The sequence below is a fragment of the Scyliorhinus torazame genome, chromosome 19, assembly GCF_047496885.1.
Source record: "Scyliorhinus torazame isolate Kashiwa2021f chromosome 19, sScyTor2.1, whole genome shotgun sequence".
Lineage (NCBI taxonomy): Eukaryota > Metazoa > Chordata > Chondrichthyes > Carcharhiniformes > Scyliorhinidae > Scyliorhinus > Scyliorhinus torazame.
In genome coordinates, this window is record NC_092725.1 from 52066684 (window position 1) to 52087142 (window position 20459).

At 47.7% G+C, this 20459-nt stretch overlaps 1 protein-coding gene and 1 pseudogene across 4 annotated transcripts in view; both read left to right on the top strand.

The window, feature by feature from the left end:
* The window catches only part of hipk2 (homeodomain interacting protein kinase 2), a 405644-nt gene that overhangs the window by 97033 nt on the left and 288152 nt on the right, over nucleotides 1-20459 (top strand). The gene's annotated exons all lie outside the window — the stretch shown is intronic.
* LOC140396599 (ferritin heavy chain, oocyte isoform-like) overlaps nucleotides 1-20459 on the top strand; it is a 95073-nt pseudogene that overhangs the window by 1407 nt on the left and 73207 nt on the right.

Here is a 20459-nt window from a genome sequence, read left to right on the forward strand (position 1 = left end):
CGCAGAGGGTAGTGGGTGCCTGGAACTCGCTACCAGAGGAAGTAGTGGAAGCAGGGACGATAGGGACATTTAAGGGGCATCTTGACAAATATATGAATAGGATGGGAATAGAGGGATACGGACCCAGGAAGTGTAGAAGATTGTAGTTTAGTCGGGCAGCATGGTCAGCACGGGCTTGGAGGGCCGAAGGGCCTGTTCCTGTGCTGTACATTTCTTTGTTCTTTGTTTGTTCTTTGTTCAAATGTACAAACTATAAATAAATGCTTCTGCACTGTAGGGATTCTCTGATTTGCCCACTGAAACTCTGTTCAAGTTCGGCCTGAAACACCCAGTTCCATAACTCGCTTTGCTCCAGACATGGACATGAGGGCAGTGTACCAGAGCAGCTTTCCACATCAAGAATGTAACTAACAAAAGTAACTTCAGTAGGAAATTGAAAGGAAAAACCTCTGTTGTCTGGTGGCATACAATTGAGGATAATTGGAGTTGTTGGAAACCAGTTATTACTACTCCTGTATAAACTGCGAAGAGTTGCTGAGGAAAATATTCTCAGCAACACATCTGTAGTTGCCTAATTAATGCTCTTCTCACCATCATAATGTCTAGCTTAATTCATAACTCATCCAATTATGAGGGAACCTATGCCCATTCTACAGCAGACCTGGACAAATTTTATGATTTTGCTAACAAGTGTAGATAATGGTCAATAAAAAAAGTCTTGTATTTGTATGGCACCTTTCATAACCACAAGATATTCCAAAGAGCTTTACATAGAATGAAGTACGTTTGAAGTGTAGTCACTGTTGTAATTGAAGAATCACGGCAGCTAATTTACACACAGTAAGCTCCCACAAATGGCCAGATAATCTGTTCTTGTGATGTTAATTGAGGAATAAATATTGGAGATGATTCCCTTCCTATTCTTTGAAAGAACAAAATGGAATCTTTCTCCGTGAGGATAGACGGGGGGCTGGATTCTCCGCGCCCGACGCCGAAATCGGCGATGGGGCGGAAAATACTTTTTGGTGCACAAAATCGGGACTGGCGCCGGTTTCGGTGGGGGGGGGGCTTCATTCGGGGCTGGGGGCAATGTGTGCGGATGGTCCAGGGCGGGCGAGCGGCCGATATGGGGAACTATTCCGGCTGTCCAGGTCCGCGGGCTAAGTCTGCTGGAGGTCGCCGCCATGCGCAGGTGCAGCCTCTGACCCGGAAATGTGGGGGGCCGTATCAGCAGCTGGAGCTGCGAGCTCTACGACAGCTGCCTGCTAGCCCCCAGCAAAACGGGGAATCTGCGGCCTTTTGACGCCAGTTTTCCTGGCATAAAAGACCACAGTTTTCCTGACAGCATGGGGACGTAGTCCCAAAAATGGAGAATCCCAGGAATGGTAGGCCTAACTTACGATGAACGTCTGAGGATCCTGGGATTATATTCATTGGAGCTTAGGAGGTTGAGGGGAGATCTAATAGAAACTTACAAGATATTGAATGGCTTAGATAGGGTGGACGTAGGGAAGTTGTTTCCATTAGCAGGGGAGACTAGGACCCGGGGGCACAGCCTTAGAATAAAAGGGGCATCTTGACAAATATATGAATAGGATGGGACTTTAGAACAGAGATGAGGAGAAATTTCTTTAGCCGAGAGTGGTGGGTCTGTGGAATTCATTGCCACAGAAGGCGGTGGAGGCCGGGACGTTGAGTGTCTTTAAGACAGAAGTTGATAAATTCTTGATTTCTCAAGGAATTAAGGGCTATGGAGAGAGAGCGGGTAAATGGAGTTGAAATCAGCAATGATTGAATGGTGGAGTGGACTCGATGGGCCGAATGGCCTTACTTCCGCTCCTATGTCTTATGGTCTTATGGTCTTAATCCAGCCCAGGGAGTCAGTTTAATGTCTCATATGAAAGACTTCCAACAGTGTAGTTCCCTCTTAGTACTGCACTAGAATGTCAGCCTTGGATTTCTGTGCCCATCTCCTGATGTCGGACTTGAACCCAACACCTTGAGTCTTAGAGAACATAAGAACATAGCCATTCAATGAGAGCATGGTTGATCTTTTGTGGACTCAGCTCCATTTTCCAGCCCGAACACCATAACACTTAATCCCTTTATTCTTCAAAAAACTATCTATCTTTATCTTAAAAACATTTAATGAAGGAGCCTCAACTGCTTAACTGGGCAAGGAATTCCATAGATTCACAACCCTTTGGGTGAAGAGGTTCCTCCTACACTCAGTCCTAAATCTACTTTCCCTTATTTTGAGGCTATGCCCCCTAGTTCTGCTTTCACCCGCCAGTGGAAACAACCTGCCCGCATCTATCCTAATTATTCCCATCATAATTTTATATGTTTCTATAAGATCCCCCTGCATCCTTCTAAATTTCAACGAGTACAGTCCCAGTCTACTCAACCTCTCCTCATAATCCAACCCTTTCAGCTTTGGGATTAACCTAGTGAATCTCCTGCACACCCTCCAGCACCAGTACGTAATTTCTCAGGTAAGGAGACCAAAACTGAACACAATACTCCAGGTGTGGCCTCACTAACACCTTATACAATTGCAGCATAACCTCCCTAGTCTTAAACTCCATCCCTCTAGTAATGAAGGACAAAACTCCATTTGCCTTCTTAATCACCTGTTGCACCTGTAAACCAACATTTTGTGACTCATGCTCTAGCACTCTCAGGTCTCTCTGCACAGCATCATGTTTTAATATTTTATTATTTAAATAATAATCCCTTTTGCTGTTATTCCTACCAAAATGGGTAACCTCACATTTCTCAACATTGTATTCCATCTGCCAGACCCTAGCCCATTCACTTAACCTATCCAAATCCCTCTGCAGACTTCCGGTATCCTCTGCACGTTTTGCTTTACCACTCATCTTAGTCGTCTGAAAACTTGGACACATTGCACTTGGTCCCCAACTCCAAATCATCTATGTAAATTGTGAACAATTGTGGACCCAACGCTGATCCCTGAGGGACACCACTAGCTACTGATTGTCAACCAGAGAAACACCCATTAATCCCCACTCTTTGCTTTCTAATAATTAACAAATCCTCTATCCATGCTCCTATTTTACCCTTAATGCCATGCATCTTTATCTTATGCAGCAACCATTTGTGTGGCACCTTGTCAAAAGCTTTCTGGAAATCCAGATATACCACATCCAGTGGCTTCCCGTTATCTACCGCACTGGTAATGTCCTCAAAAAATTTCACTAAAACAGTTAGGCACGACCTGCCCTTTATGAACCCATGCTGCGTCTGTCCAATGGGACGATTTCCATCCAGATGCCTCGCTATTTCTTCCTTGGTGATAGATTCCAGCATCTTTCCTACTACCGAAGTTAAGCTAACTGGCCTATAATTACCCGCTTTCTGCCTACCTCCTTTTTTAAACAGTTTGCTAATTTCCAATCCGCCGGGACCATCCCAGAGTCTAGTGAATTTTGGTAAATTATCACTAGTGCATTTGCAATTTCCCTAGCCATCTCTTTTAGCACTCTGGGATGCATTCTATCAGGGCCAGGAGCCTTGTCTACCTTTAACCCCATTAGCTTGCTCATCACTACCTCCTTCGTGATAACAATCATCTCAATGTCCTCACCTGTCATAGCCTCATTTCCATCAGACACTGGCATATTATTTGTGTGAAGACTGACCCAAAAAACCTGTTCAGTTCCTCATCTCCCATTATTAAATCTCCCTTCTCATCCTCTAAAGGACCAATATTTACCTTAGCCACTCTTTTTTGTTTTATATATTTGTAGAAACTTTTACTGTCTGTTTTTATATCCTGAGCAAGTTTACTCTCATAATCTATTTAACTCTTCTTTATAGATTTTTTAGTAGCTTTCTGTTGCCCCCTAAAGATTTCCAGTCCTCTAGTCTCCCACTAATGTTTGCCACTTTGTATGCTTTTTCCTTCAATTTGATACTCTCCCTTATTTCCTTAGACATCCACGGTCGATTTTCCCTCTTTCTACCGTCCTTCCTTTTTGTTGGTATAAACCTTTGTTGAGCACTGTGAAAAATCGCTTGGAAGGTTCTCCACTGTTCCTCAACTGTTTCACCATAAAGTCTTTGCTCCCAGTCTACCTTAGCTAGCTCTTCTCTCATCCCATTGTATTCTCATTTGTTTAAGCACAAAACACTAGTGTTTGATTTTACCTTCTCACCCACCATCTGTATTTTAAATTCCACCAGATTGTGATCGCTCCTTCCGACACGATCCCTAACTATGAGATCATTAATCAATCCTGTCTCATTACACAGGACTAGATCTAGGACCGCTTGTTCCCTCGTAGGTTCCATTACATACTGTTCTAGGAAACTATCGCGGATACATTCTATAAACTCCTCCTCAAGGCTGCCTTGACCGACCTGGTTAAACCAATCAACATGTAGATTAAAATCCCCCATGATAACTGCTGCACCATTTCTACATGCATCAGTTATTTCTTTGTTTATTGCCTGCCCCACCATAATGTTACTATTTGGTGGCCTAAAGACTACTCCTATCAGTGACTTTTCGTCTTACTATTCCTGCTTTCCACCCAAATGAATTCAACCTTATCCTCCATAGCACCGATGTCATCCCTTACTATTGCCCGGATGTCATCCTTTTTTTTAAATTAAATATTTTATTGAAAATTTTTGGTCAACCAACACAGTACATTGTGCATCCTTTACACAATATTATAACAATACAAATAACAATGACCTATTTTATAAACAAAAAATGAATAAATAATAAATAACAAAAATGAAAACTAGCCCTAATTGGCAACTGCCTTGTCACAAGTAACACTCTCCAAAAATATAATTTACAGTCCAATATATAATTATCTGTAGCAACGACCTATACATACTATACAGTATATATTAACAACCCTGAGAGTCCTTCTGGTTCCTCCCCCCCCCCCCGATCCTGGGCTGCTGCTGCTGCCTTCTTTTTCCCATTCCGTCTATCTTTCTGCGAGGTATTCGACGAACGGTTGCCACCGCCTGGTGAACCCTTGAGCCGACCCCCTTAGGACGAACTTAATCCGCTCTAGCTTTATAAACCCTGCCATGTCATTTATCCAGGTCTCCACCCCCGGGGGCTTGGCTTCTTTCCACATTAGCAATATCCTGCGCCGGGCTACGAGGGACGCAAAGGCCAAAACATCGGCCTCTCTCGCCTCCTGCACTCCCGGCTCTTGTGCAACCCCAAATATAGCCAACCCCCAGCTTGGTTCGACCCGGACTCCTACTACTTTTGAAAGCACCTTTGTCACCCCCATCCAAAACCCCTGTAGTGCCGGGCATGACCAAAACATATGGGTATGATTCGCTGGGCTTCTCGAGCACCTCGCACACCTATCCTCCACCCCAAAAAATTTACTGAGCCGTGCTCCAGTCATATGTGCCCTGTGTAATACCTTAAACTGAATCAGGCTTAGCCTGGCACACGAGGACGACGAGTTTACCCTGCTTAGGGCATCTGCCCACAGCCCCTCCTCGATCTCCTCCTCCAGCTCTTCTTCCCATTTCCCTTTTAGTTCATCTACCATAGTCTCCCCTTCGTCCCTCATTTCCCTATATATATCTGACACCTTACCATCCCCCACCCATGTCTTTGAGATCACTCTGTCCTGCACCTCTTGTGTCGGGAGCTGCGGGAATTCCCTCACCTGTTGCCTCGCAAAAGCCCTCAGTTGCATATACCTGAATGCATTCCCTTGGGGCAACCCATATTTCTCGGTCAGCGCTCCCAGACTCGCGAACTTCCCATCCACAAACAGATCTTTCAGTTGCGTTATTCCTGCTCTTTGCCACATTCCATATCCCCCATCCATTCCCCCCGGGGCAAACCTATGGTTGTTTCTTATCGGGGACCCCCCCAAGGCTCCAGTCTTTCCCCTATGCCGTCTCCACTGTCCCCAAATCTTCAGTGTGGCCACCACCACCAGGCTTGTGGTGTAGTTCCTCGGTGAGAACGGCAATGGGGCTGTCACCATAGCCTGTAGGCTAGTCCCCCTACAGGACACCCTCTCTAATCTCTTCCACGCCGCTCCCTCCTCCTCTCCCATCTACTTACTCACCATTGAAATATTAGCGGCCCAATAATACTCACTTAGGCTCGGTAGTGCCAGCCCCCCCCTATCCCTGCTACGCTGTAAGAATCCCTTCCTCACTCTCGGGGTCTTCCCGGCCCACACAAAACCCATGATGCTCTTTTCAATCCTTTTAAAAAAAGCCTTCGTGATCACCACCGGGAGGCACTGAAACACAAAGAGGAATCTCGGGAGGACCACCATCTTAACCGCCTGCACCCTCCCTGCCATTGACAGGGATACCATATCCCATCTCTTGAAATCCTCCTCCATCTGTTCCACCAACCGCGTTAAATTTAACCGATGCAATGTGCCCCAATTCTTCGCTATCTGGATCCCCAGGTAACGAAAGTCCCTTGTTACCTTCCTCAACGGTAGGTCCTCTATTTCTCTACTCTGCACCACAAACAACTCACTTTTCCCCATGTTCAATTTATACCCTGAAAAATCCCCAAACTCCCCAAGTATCCGCATTATTTCTGGCATCCCCTCCGCCGGGTCCGCCACGTATAATAGCAAATCGTCCGCATACAAAGATACCCGGTGCTCTTCTCCTCCCCTAAGTACTCCCCTCCACTTCTTGGAACTCCTCAACGCTATCGCCAGGGGCTCAATCGCCAGTGCAAACAATAATGGGGACAGAGGGCATCCCTGCCTTGTCCCTCTATGGAGCCGAAAATATGCAGATCCCCGTCCATTCGTGACCACGCTCGCCACTGGGGCCCTATACAACAGCTGCACCCATCTAACATACCCCTCTCCAAAACCAAATCTCCTCAACACCTCCCACAAATAATCCCACTCCACTCTATCAAATGCTTTCTCGGCATCCATCGCCACTACTATCTCAGTTTCTCCCTCTGGTGGGGCCATCATCATTACCCCTAACAACCTCCGTATATTCGTGTTCAGCTGTCTCCCCTTCACAAACCCAGTTTGGTCCTCGTGGACCACCCCGGGACACATTCCTCTATTCTCATTGCCATTACCTTGGCCAGGACCTTGGCATCTACATTTAGGAGGGAAATAGATCTATAGGACCCGCATTGTAGCGGGTCCTTTTCCTTCTTTAAGAGAAGCGATATCGTTGCTTCAGACATAGTCGGGGGCAGTTGTCCCCTTTCCTTTGCCTCATTAAAGGTCCTCGTCAGTACCGGGGCGAGCAAGTCCACATATTTTCTATAGAATTCGACTGGGAATCCATCCGGTCCCGGGGCCTTTCCCGCCTGCATGCTCCTAATTCCTTTCACCACTTCTTCTACCTCGATCTGTGCTCCCAGTCCCACCCTTTCCTGCTCTTCCACCTTGGGAAATTCCAGCCGATCCAAGAAGCCCATCATTCTCTCCCTCCCATCCGGGGGTTGAGCTTCATATAATTTTTTATAAAATGTCTTGAACACTCCATTCACTCTCTCCGCTCCCCGCTCCATCTCTCCTTCCTCATCCCTCACTCCCCCTATTTCCCTCGCTGCTCCCCTTTTCCTCAATTGGTGTGCCAGCAACCTGCTTGCCTTCTTCCCATATTCGTACTGTACACCCTGTGCTTTCCTCCATTGTGCCTCTGCAGTGCCCGTAGTCAGCAAGTCAAATTCTACATGTAGCCTTTGCCTTTCCCTGTACAGTCCCTCCTCCGGTGCTTCCGCATATTGTCTGTCCACCCTCAAAAGTTCTTGCAGCAACCGCTCCCGTTCCTTACTCTCCTGCTTCCCTTTATGTGCCCTTATTTGATATCAGCTCCCCTCTAACCACCGCCTTCAACGCCTCCCAGACCACTCCCACCTGGACCTCCCCATTATCATTGAGTTCCAAGTACTTTTCAATGCACCCCCTCACCCTTAGACACACCCCCTCATCTGCCATTAGTCCCATGTCCATTCTCCAGGGTGGGCGCCCTCCTGTTTCCTCCCCTATCTCCAAGTCCACCCAGTGTGGAGCGTGATCCGAAATGGCTATATCCGTATACTCCGTTCCCCTCACCTTCGGGATCAATGCCCTACCCAGCACAAAAAAGTCTATTCGCGAGTAGACTTTCTGGACATAGGAGAAAAACGAGAACTCCTTACTCCTCGGTCTGCTAAATCTCCACGGGTCTACACCTCCCATCTGCTCCATAAAATCTTTAAGTACCTTGGCTGCTGCCGGCCTCCTTCCAGTCCTGGACTTCGACCTATCCAGCCCTGGTTCCAACACCGTATTAAAATCTCCCCCCATTATCAGCTTTCCCATCTCTAGGTCCGGACTGCGTCCTAGCATCCGCCTCATAAAATTGGCATCATCCCAGTTCGGGGCATATACGTTTACCAAAACCACCGTCTCCCCCTGTAGTTTGCCACTCACCATCACGTATCTGCCCCCGTTATCCGCCACTATAGTCTTTGCCTCGAACATTACCCGCTTCCCCACTAATATAGCCACCCCCCTGTTTTTCGCATCTAGCCCCGAATGGAACACCTGCCCCACCCATCCTTTGCGTAGCCTAACCTGGTCTATCAGTTTCAGGTGCGTTTCCTGTAACATAACCACATCTGCCTTAAGTTTCTTAAGGAGTGCGAGTACCCGTGCCCTCTTTATCGGCCCGTTCAGCCCTCTCACGTTCCACGTGATCAGCCGAGTTGGGGGGCTTCCTACCCCCCCCTTGTCGATTAGCCATCACCTTTTTCCAGCTCCTCACCCGGTTCCCACGCAGCTGTATCTCCCCCAGGCGGTGCCCCCCCGCCCATCCTCTCCCATACTAGCCCCCCCCTCTCCCCAGCAGCAGCAACCCAGTAATTCCCCCCTCCCACCCCCCCCCGCTAGATCCCCCGCTAGCGTAATTACTCCCCCCATGTTGCTCCCAGAAGTCAGCAAACTCTGGCTGACCTCGGCTTCCCCCCGTGACCTCGGCTCGCACCGTGCGACGCCCCCTCCTTCCTGCTTCTCTATTCCCGCCATGATTATCATAGCGCGGGAACCAAGCCCGCGCTTCTCCCTTGGCCCCGCCCCCAATGGCCAACGCCTCATCTCCTCCACCTCCCCTCCTCCCCCCATCACCACCTGTGGGAGAGAGAAAAGTTACCACATCGCAGGATTAGTACATAAAACCCCTCTTTGCCCCCCACATTCGCCCCACCACTTTGTTCGAACGTTCTTTTTAATAACCCGCTCATTCCAGTTTTTCTTCCACAATAAAAGTCCACGCTTCATCCGCCGTCTCAAAGTAGTGGTGCCTCCCTCGATATGTGACCCACAGTCTTGCTGGTTGCAGCATTCCAAATTTTATCTTCTTTTTATGAAGCACCGCCTTGGCCCGATTAAAGCTCGCCCTCCTTCTCGCCACCTCCGCACTCCAGTCTTGATAAACGCGGATCACCGCGTTCTCCCATTTACTGCTCCGAGTTTTCTTCGTCCATCTAAGGACCATTTCTCTATCCTTAAAACGGAGGAATCTCACCACTATGGCTCTGGGAATTTCTCCTGCTCTCGGTCCTCGCGCCATCACTCGGTATGCTCCCTCCACCTCCAACGGACCCGCCGGGGCCTCCGCTCCCATTAACGAGTGCAGCATCGTGCTCACATATGCCCCGACGTCCGCTCCCTCCACACCTTCAGGAAGACCAAGAATCCTCAGGTTGTTCCTCCTTGCGTTGTTTTCCAGTGCCTCCAACCTTTCCACACATCGTTTCTGATGTGCCTCCTGCGTCACCGTCTTCACCACCAGGCCCTGTATATAGTCCTCATTCTCGGTTGCCTTTGCCTTCACGACCCGAAGCTCCCGCTCCTGGGTCTTTTGTTCCTCCTTTAGCCCTTCGATCGCCTGTAGTATCGGGGCCAACAGCTCTTTCTTCATTTCCTTTTTGATCTCTTCCACACAGCATTTCAAGAACTCTTGTTGTTCAGGGCCCCATGTTAAACTGCCACCTTCCGACGCCATCTTGGTTTTTGCTTGCCTTCCTTGCCGCTGTTCTAAAGGATCCACTGCAATCTGGCCACTCTCTCCTCCTTTTTCCATCCGTATCCAGGGGGGATTCCCTTCTGGTTTACCGCACAGTGTTTTTAGCCGTCAAAATTGCCGTTGGGGCTCCTATCAAGAGCCCAAAAGTCCGTTTCACAGGGAGCTGCCGAAACGTGCGACTCAGCTGGTCATCGCCGCACCCGGAAGTCTTCCCGGATGTCATCCTTAAATAACAGAGCTTCACCACCTCCCTTACCATCCACTCTATCCTTCCGAATAGTTTGATACTGAATAGTGGATATTTAACTCCCATTCATGACTATCCTTTAACTATGACCATTAAGTTATTTTCGCTCTTAACCTTTCTCCTAATTTTCTTCGTCGTTGAACCCATATCTTCATGTACCAACCTGCCGCACTGCTTTCCATTTATGTTTTTACTTCCCGTTCTATTCCTTTAAGTATTACTGGGCCAATTCACTGAGCTCCCCTCAGTCACTGTATCTTGTACTGTCGCCCTGATTTTTGACTATGGCTCCTCTGTCTTACACTTTCCTCCTTACTGCCTTTTGTTTCTGTCCCTGTTTTACTGCCTTCCGACTTCCTGCATCGTTTCCCATCCCCCTGCCACATTAGTTTAAACACTCCCCAACCGCTCTAGCAAATAGTTCATCTAGGACATCAGTTCCAGTCCTGTCCAGGTGTAACCCGTCCAGTTTGTACAGGTCCCACCTCCCCCAGAACCGGTCCCAATGCCCCAAGAATCTGACACCCTCCCCCTGACACTATCCCTTCAGCCACGTATTCATCCTATATATCCTGTCATTTCTACTCTGACTAGCACGTGGCACCGGTAGTAATCCTGAGATCACTACCTTCGAGGTCCAATTTCTTAAATTCCTTCCTCGCTCCCTGTATTCTGTTTTTAGGACCTCATCCCTTTTTTTTAACCTATTTCGTTTGTACCGATGTGTACTACGACCACTGGCTGTTCACCCTCCCCCTCCAGAATGTCCTGTACCCGCTCCGAGACATCCTTGACCCTAGCACCAGGGAGGCAATAAACCATCCTGGAGTCTCGTTTGCGGCCACAGAAACTCTTGTCTATTCCCCTTACAATTGAATCCACTATAACTATTGCACTGTCACACTTATCACCCCTCTCCTCTGCAGCAGAACCAACCGTGGTGCCACGAGTTTGGCTGTTGCTGTTTTCCCCTGAGAGGCCATTCCCCTCAACAGTATCCAAAGCGGTATATCTGTTCTGCAGGGAAATGGCCACAGGAGATTCCTGCACTACCTGCCTCGCTCTCTTGCTCTGTCTGGTGGTCACCCATTCCCTTCCTGCCTGTGGAGTCTGAGCCTGTGGTGTGACTACCTCTCTATACGTGCTATCCACGATGCTCTCCGACTCGCGGATGCTCCACAGTGTCTTTAGCCACCGCTTCAGCTCTGAAACTCGAGCTTCCAGGAGCGGTAACTGGAGACACTTCCTGCACACATGCTGACCCTGGGGACTGGAAATGGCCCCAGCCTGCCACATGGAGCAAGAGGAGCAGACCACACCTTGGAGCTGTCCTGCCATGATTTATTCCTTTAAATTAAACTTTTGAAATTAAACTTTAGAAAGATGTTTTTGTGTCGGATTATATCCAATCTCCTGGATACTATTCAATTGGCTTTATCCCTGAGTATTTATCTTGCTTGATCTGACAACAAATTAAATAGTTATTTAATTGAAATTTAAAAAGTTATTTAATTAAAATTAAAAGAGTTATTTAAATCAACTTAAAAATAGTAATTTAAATCAACCCAAAATAGTTATTTAAGTGAGATTTAAAAATTAAAAAAATAGTAATTCAAATCAACTTAAAAATAGTAATCTAATTCAAATTTTAAAAATAGTAATTCAAATCAACTTAAAAATAGTAATTTAAATCAAATTAAAACTAGTAACTCCGCAAATATTGAAATTTAGCCCAGTCTGCCTTTCAGCCAATCAGGTCACAGTCTCCTGTGGTGTCACCTTACCGGGTTTTTTTCAATATTGAAATAAACAAACAGACAAGCAGCTGTCCTACTCGCAGCGCAGTGTCCCGCGCAGGTCCGCTCCTGTCTGCTCAACCCCGAGCCTGGTGCTGCCTTTATCCTCTCCCCTGCATCAGTGTCCCGCGCAGGTCCGCTCCTCTCTGCTCCCGGAAGGTAAATAGAGGTAAGAGTGCTTTACCCACCGAGCCACCATTGATTGCCTTGCCGCCCAAATGTCAGAAAAAAGCCCCAAAATCTCCCTCTGAGCTTCAACAACACGGTAGCATAGTGGTTAGCACAATTGCTTCACAGCTCCAGGGTCCTAGGTTCGATTCCTGGCTTGGGTCACTGTATGTGTGGAGTCTGCACGTTCTCCCCGTGTGTGCGTGGGTTTCCTCCGGGTGCTCCCGTTTCCTCCCACAGTCCAAAGATGTGCAGGTTAGGTGGATTGGCCAAGCTAAATTGCCCTTAGTGTCCAAAATTGCCCTTAGTGTTGGGTGGGGTTACTGGGTTATGGGGCTAGGGTGGAGGTGTGGGCTTGGATAGGGTGCTCTTTCCAAGACTCGATGGGCTGAATGGCCTCCTTCTGCACTGTAAATTCGATGATAATTCTATGATAATGAGTCTGGGAGAATTGGCACTAGTAGTGGGGAAAGTAGGAGCTGTACGTTGAGACAGTTTGCACTTAAACCTTGCTAGGACTGTGTATAACTGGGGTGGTATAGAAAGTTTTAAACTAATTAATGGGGGAAGGTAGAAGGTGAGATGATATATAGTGACATAAAGGGAAACTACAAAGTAATGGAGCAGGACAGCAATTTGGTTATGAGCTCCAGAATGTGACAGGAAGAAACATACAATATTAAGAATGCACCAGGAGATTAAACCAAAAATGGTTTAAAAAAAAGAGTTTAGGGGAAGCGATGGCAGAGTGGTATTGTCACTGGAGTAACAAACCAGGACACAGGGTAATGCTGTGGGGACCCGGGTTCGAATCGCGCCACTGCCGATGGTGAAATTTGAATTCAATAAAAGAAATCTGGAATAAAATGTCTAATGATGACCATGAAACTATTGTCGATTGTCGTAAAAACTCATCTGGTTCACTAATGTCCTTCAGGGAAGGAAATCTGCCGTCCTTACCCGGTCTGGCCTACATGTGACTCCAGACCCAAAGCAATGGCGGGGTCACTGGGTTACGGGGATAGGGTGGAGGCGTGAGCTTAAGTAGGGTGCTCTTTCCAAGGGTTGGTGCACTCGATGGGCCGAATGGCTTCCTTCTGCACTGTAGGGATTCTATGGTGCAGACTTGATGGGCCGAATGGCCACATTGTACACTCTAAATTCTATGATTCTGTAACAAGGATAGTATTAAATCGAAAGAAATACTGTAAAAATCTGCAAAGATTAGTGGTAGGTCAGAGGATTGGAGAGATTTCAATAGCCATCAAAAAATGATGAAAAAGAAGAGGCAGAAAGCAGAGTATGAGAGTAAGCTAGTCAGTAATATAAAAACAGATGATAAACATTTCTACAGGTATTTTAGTAGGAAAAGGGTACCCAAAGCTAGGGTTGGTCCTCGAGAGAATGAGTCTGGGGAATTGATAATAAGAAATGACACAGGCGTTGAACAGCTATTTTGTGGTTGTCTTCACGGCAGGAGACTTGGGAAACTTCACAAAGGCTCTTGAAGATTAAGAAATTATTAGGGAGGGATGAACTTAATACGATCAACAGCTTCAGGGAAAGGGTGCTCGGAAAACTATTAGGCTGACAAGACCCCACGAACGGGTGGCCTGCACCCTGGGATCTTAAAAGAAGAGGTGATGGCTCAGATAGCAGGTGCATTGGTTATAATCTCCTAAAATCCCTTAGATTCTGGGGTTGGAAGCCCCCATCCAGGCTGATCACATGGAACGTGGGAGGACTGAATGGGCCGGTCAAGAGGGCTCGCGTGTTCGCGCATTTGAGGGAACTGAAGGCGGACGTGGCAATGCTACAAGAGGCACACCTGAAGGTTACAGACCAGAGGAGATTGAGAAAGGGTTGGGTTGGCCAAGTATTCCACTCAGGGCTGGACTCAAAGACCAGGGGGGTAGTGATCTTGATCAGCAAACGAGTGGCATTTGAGGCAGGGGGTAGGTACATAATGGTGAGTGGGAAGCTGGAGGGGGCACGGGTGGTACTTGTGAACATATATGCTCCGAATTGGGACGACGTGGAATTTATGAGGCGGGTGTTAGGTAAGATCTCAGACTTAGAGTCACATAACCTGATCATGGGAGGAGACTTTAACACAGTCACGATCCGGAATTGGACAGGTCAAAATTCAGGACAGGGAGGAGGCCGGCTGCAGCAAAGGAATTGAAGGGTTTTCATAGAATTTACAGTGCAGAAGGAGGCCATTCGGCCCATCGAGTCTGCACCAGCTCTTGGAAAGAGCACCCTACCCAAGGTCAACGCCTCCACCCTATCCCCATAACCCCAGTAACCCCACCCAACACTAAGGGCAACTTTGGACACGAAGGGCAATTTATCATGGCCAATCCACCTAACCTGCACATCTTTGGACTGTGGGAGGAAACCGGAGCACCCGGAGGAAACCCACGCACACACGGGGAGGATGTGCAGACTCCACACAGACAGTGATCCAAGCCGGAATCGAACCTGGGACCCTGGAGCTGTGAAGCAATTGTGCTATCCACAATGCTACCGTGGACCTTTTAGTAAAGGGTTCAGAAGGCAGGCCTTCATGAATAACCTATAACTATTGCAGTGGTTCACGAAGGTGGCTCATCACCACCTCAACAGCATTTAGGGATTGGGCAACAATTCTGGTCCTGCCATCAATGCCCACATCCCATTAAAAATGTATTTAAAAATGTATTTCAGCAATTTTGAGCAACCTTGACTTGAAACAGAAATATGTACTTGCTTTACACCTAACAAACTAACTTTGGCAACAGTTTTGTCACTTGAAATAAAATAAATTGTGAAAGCAGTATCTTTACGAGTCTTTCTTTCGTTTGGATCAGGAATCCTGGGCGACCTCTGAGGTTTATTTATGAATTTTCTAACCCAGGAAAGCACTGAAATCAATTCCACATCGCCAACCTCTGCTCCCGTTATACCAAGCTGAGACCAGACGAATCAGGCCAGGCCAGGATCTGAACATGGGCCTCCTTTATGACTCTGTTTCTGTTTCAGTTGTGTTCTGTTTGAGCCATTTTTAACCATCTTGGCATAGCCCACAGAACAAATGACACCATGTGTTTACTGTAATAATATTCACAAGTACTGAGCACAAACAAATGAGGTATCCTTGGGATGTCATTCGGGGATACAATGTTCAGGACAGTACAAATATTTTTGTCTCTGAACGCAATCATTCCGAAGGGACCGTTCGCTTTGTGACACCCCCAACGCCCCCTCAATTTCCTACAGCGCCTTTCCATGCAAGCACAGGAGATGCAACACCTGCTATTTCACCTCCTTTCTTCTGATCGTTCAAGGCCAAAAATACTCTTTCCAAATGAAACAGCGATTTACCTGTATTTCTTTCGATTTAGTGTACAGTATTCAGTGTTCACAATGTGATCTCCTCTTCGCTGGAGGCCAGAATGCAGACTGGGTGACCGGGGGTGACCTCTAGCTCTCAGTTGCCAGTCATTTTAATGCTCCACCTTGCTCCCACTTTGACCTTTTAATCCCTCGGTGTTCTAAAGCAGTGTTTTTCAAACTTTTTTGCCCGGGACCCATTTTTACCAACCGGCCATCCTTCGGGACCCCTGCCGAGCGACCTTCACGACCCACACCGAGCGACCTTCTCGACCCACCATTTTCACTTACCTTTAATGCAACAGGTGAGCCTGCTTGGTCCTCATGATCTCACTTGCTTTGTTATTCAGTGTTACATTTCTGGTAATGACTTCAACTAATGATTTCAGATCTCACTGCATCCATTGAAAAAAAAAAAGATGTTTGTCCTCAAACTCACCATGTCTTTTTTTTTGTCCTTGAAGTTTTCAGAGTTTTAAACTTTCATTTGCCAGCCCTTTCCTGCATATAACACACATGAACTTTGAATCCTGATTTACGGTGTCACAATTAATAAACCCACACCTCAAGTAATCATCTTTCTGCTACTTTCCTCCTGTTTTCAGCTTCTTCTTCATGGATTGTTCACCAGAGGCCCTGGAGCTCACACCAGCACTGCTGCCAGCTTTAAAATGGAGGAATCTCTCTCGTGCGCCCACAACATGTGCCCCGCGTGACCTACTCTCTGCTGCCGCTCCAGGCAGGAAGACTCCAGCCATTTAAAAAAATGAAAATCTGCACCTAGGTCAGCATGCTGACATCAGGAGGAGGCGTTCTGCCCCGCCGGGCTCCAGGCCTGTGCACTGCTGAGGGGACATGTGTGGAATGACTGGCATTCTGAAAGCTGGTTGTGGTGACATTTTTAAGAGCCAGACGTGCGGTTTGATACTTCTTTCCACGATCTGGAACGCCGCGACGCATAGCTCTGTGATCAGGAATGCCGCAGCGCATGGCCTCGCGATCGGGAACACCCGAAGCATGGCCCGTGATTGGGAACGCTGTGACGCATAGCCCTGTGATCAGGAATGCCACGGCGCATGGCCTTGCGATCGGGAACGCCCCGATTCATGGCCTCGCGATCGGGAACGCCGCAATGCATGACCCCCGCGACCTTCCCGACAACCGCCCGCGACCCACCTGCGGGTCGCGACCTTGGGTTTGAAAATGACTGTCCTCATGTGTTCCGGTGAAGCTCAAAGCAGGCTCGAGGAACAGCACCTTGTCTTTCGGCCCAGCTCTTTCCAGCTTTCGGAACTCAACAATGAGTTCAATGATTTTTGATTTGTTTCCCGTTTCTTTGCAAGTTTGGCTTTTTTCTCTCATTTTCATTACTTTGTGTTCAGCTAACCTGCCATTTTCACCGCCTCAACACAAATCATTTGTTTCTTTACTTGTCCCATGAGAACTCCCTTTGGCCTTGCACAATGAAACATTTTGCCATTTAATTTCTCCTGCATTCCACCCCATCACGGATATCCCCTTTTGTTCTCTTCCCTATCCCCCTCCGTCCCCGCCCCACCCCCAGCTCCTATCTCCTTTTATATATCTTTTATCTATCTATTTGTAGCCAGAGTATCACACCCACACTATTCCCTCTGGTCTCCCTCCAAGGATCTGCCTTTTATTTCTCAAATACGTGCTGCCTCATTGCGGCATCATCTAGATTCAGTTCTCGCCCACAGGTTGACGCCTACAGGCTCCTCCCCCCAGCTCGACCTCAGCATCATCTCTCTCGACTCCTTTGTTTCTATATTGTCAAACATCTTCAAGTATCGGACGAGCAGGAATTTCCTCTACTTGAGATTGAGGCTATTGTCATCCCCTCTGGAAACTCTTTTTCCAGAGCCACCAACTCCATCCCTCTTCCTGGTAACTGCCTGCGACGGAACTGGATTGTTTGTAACATTGGTGTCAGATTTGACCCCAAGCTTCTGGTCATACCCACACCATCACTAATATCGCCCATTTTGACCTCCCACATTCTAGCCTCCCCTGAACCTGAGGCGTGCTAAACTCTGGTGTCCAGGTCCTAATTAGCACCAAATCCTGTTCACCTATCGTCTCCACAGTCGCCAACCTACATTTGCTCCCAATAAATCAACGCCTAGATTTTAAAATTCCTATGACTGTTTTCCAATTGCTCCATGTCCTCGTCCAACACTTTCATTAAATCTGTGCTCCTCTTATTCTGCCTTCTTGAGAATCACAGGTTTTAACTACTCCACCATTGGTGGCCGTGCCTTCAGTTGCCTAGGACCCAAACTCTGGAATTCCCTCCTGCCACCACTATGCGTCGCTACCTTGCTTTATAACATGACTGAAACTCTCTTAGACCAAACTTTTAGTCATCATTCCTAATATCTCCTTAAGTGTGTCTCTGTCAAATCTTTATACAGCTCCTGTGAGGCACCTTGGAATGTTTTCCAACATTAGAAGTACAATATATAATAAACGTTGCTGTTGTTGTCTAGATGACAGAGAATCAGAAAGCTCCTTGGACATGTCTGATGTTGCTGCCACTCCTCATTGTAATCATCTCCTAGTCGTGTTGTACTGGAGCGGAACTCTCCAATGTGAAAGCGTAGGTGTGATCGGGGTGGGACTGACCCATCCCCCAACTGCGTGTGTTAAGCGGCCCACCCTTCACTGGTGGCGTGATTCTTCCCACCGCTCATCAATGGGATTTCCCATTGAAGACACCCATGCTGCCGGGAATCCCGCGGAGGGGGTTGTGATGCCAGCAGGAAAAGAGAATCCTAACGGCCAAAGCATTCCGGCCCAGATGTTTGTCGGGGAAATGGACTGACACCTACATGCAGGTGCGCATTCCTGAATAAACCTCTGCACTGTGATCAGGAGTGGAAAGGGAGTAAGATTTGCATTTCTTTAGTGCCTATCCCAACCTCAGGGTATTTATAGTAATGGATTACTTTTGAAGTGTGGCCACTGTTGAATACACAAAAAGAAGCAGACAAGTTGTGTCGAATAAGATTCCACCACAAAAAAAACAATGAGACACTAACCAGATTGTGTATTTTAGTGATATTGCTTGAGTGGTAAATATTGGCCAGGACACTGGGGAGACCTCTCCTACACATCTTTGAGGTGATGTTGTGGGATCTTGACAGAGTGCCTCGGTATAATGTCTCATCTTAAGGATGGCACCTCCAACAGTGCAGCACTCCCTCAGTATTACACTGGAATGTGAGCCAGATTACGAACCCAAGTTTCTTGAGTGGGACTTGCATTCGCAACCTTCTGACTCGGGTGAGTGGGCTATCACTAAGTCTTGTCTGAGTCAACTGAGCCATGGCGGACATGAAAACTCTGGCTACTTTGCTATTTCATCCCCTACCCTTCCCCCGCCTCCCTGCCCACTCCTCCTCCTTCCCTCAGCCCTCAGCAAGAGCAATAGGATCCACTGGACCACTCCAACTGCCAGCATTTCTGAGATCAGTGAACCCAGGCCTTGGCTGGAAATTAAAGTCCAATCTAGTGGGCTGGTGTTCATCTGCACTTCTGAAAATTGTGATTGACAGGGAGTGATATCTGAGGACAGCGCAATAAATAAATGGCATCGGATAGCCGATTGCAAGGGTGTAATGTCAGTCAGGTCTGCAGGAGCCATCGTCAAGTGTCAGCTGCAAGGCCGTTTTATGGCCCCCAGTCACAAGATCCGATTGCAGCCATGGAATTGTTATTAACTTAGTTATTATGTTTGATGTATCTTAATTTTGCAGGGGGAGATCTGTTATTTTGTCTAAGGTTTCTGTTTACATCAAGATTGACTGTGAGGATGTGCCTGCCGCCCTGCCTTTCAGTGCAGGCCTTTTCCTGAGTGAATCAACCAGTTTCACTAAGAATGACCAATTGATTTATTGAGGAAAGTGATGATCTGCTTGAGTCTTAGAGCTTAAAGCAATCTGAATCCTGTCTTACATTAACAGTAAAGGCTGCCACCTATGGATGAGGCAGGGAGGGAGGGTTGACTGAGACCTCAGGGATCACTCTATCCTCCCTGAGCCAAGAATGTCATGGATAGGGGCAGCATGGTGGCGCACTGGGTTAGCCCTGTTGCCTCACGGCGCCGAGGTCCCAGGTTCGATCCCGGCACTGGGTCACTGTCTGTGTGGAGTTTGCATATTCTCCCTGTGCGTGGGTTTCATCCCCACAACCCAAAGATGTGCAGGCTAGGTGGATTGGCCACGCTAAATCGCCCCTTAATTGGAAAAAATAAATTGGGTACTCTAAATTTTAAAATAAACATTTCATGGGTTCGAGTCCCACCTCAGGAATTTGAACACAAAATCTAGGCTGGCATTGAAATGCAGTAGTGAGGGAGATTTTTTAAAAATTCATTCCTGGAATGTTGGTATTGATGGCAACCTCAACATAAGTGGGTGGTTCCGGTGGCGTTCGTGAGCGGAGCAGTCGCAGTAAAAAAGGCTCCCGCAGTTCCACGAAGTCGGGGCTTTTTCAGGGGGCCTCTGAATTTAAATTTTTTAATTAAAAAAAACATTTTTTCAAGTTTCCTGCGAAATCGGGAGCAGGGGAACTGGGCCCTCGGGAGAGGAGCGATTTGGTGGCACCCCCCCAACCCCCCTCCCCCACGCACGACAGCAGAGCACAGGGCAGGACAAGCAGTGGCCATGACCGAAGCGGTGGCCAGGACCGAAGCGGCGGCCATGACCGAAGCGGGGGCCGAACCTGCAGGGAGGAAGGAACGGAGGAGCGACCGACACCCCCCGCCCCCAGCAGGAGAGCGCAGGGTGGGGCGTGCGGCAGCCCGGACCGAGCAGCGG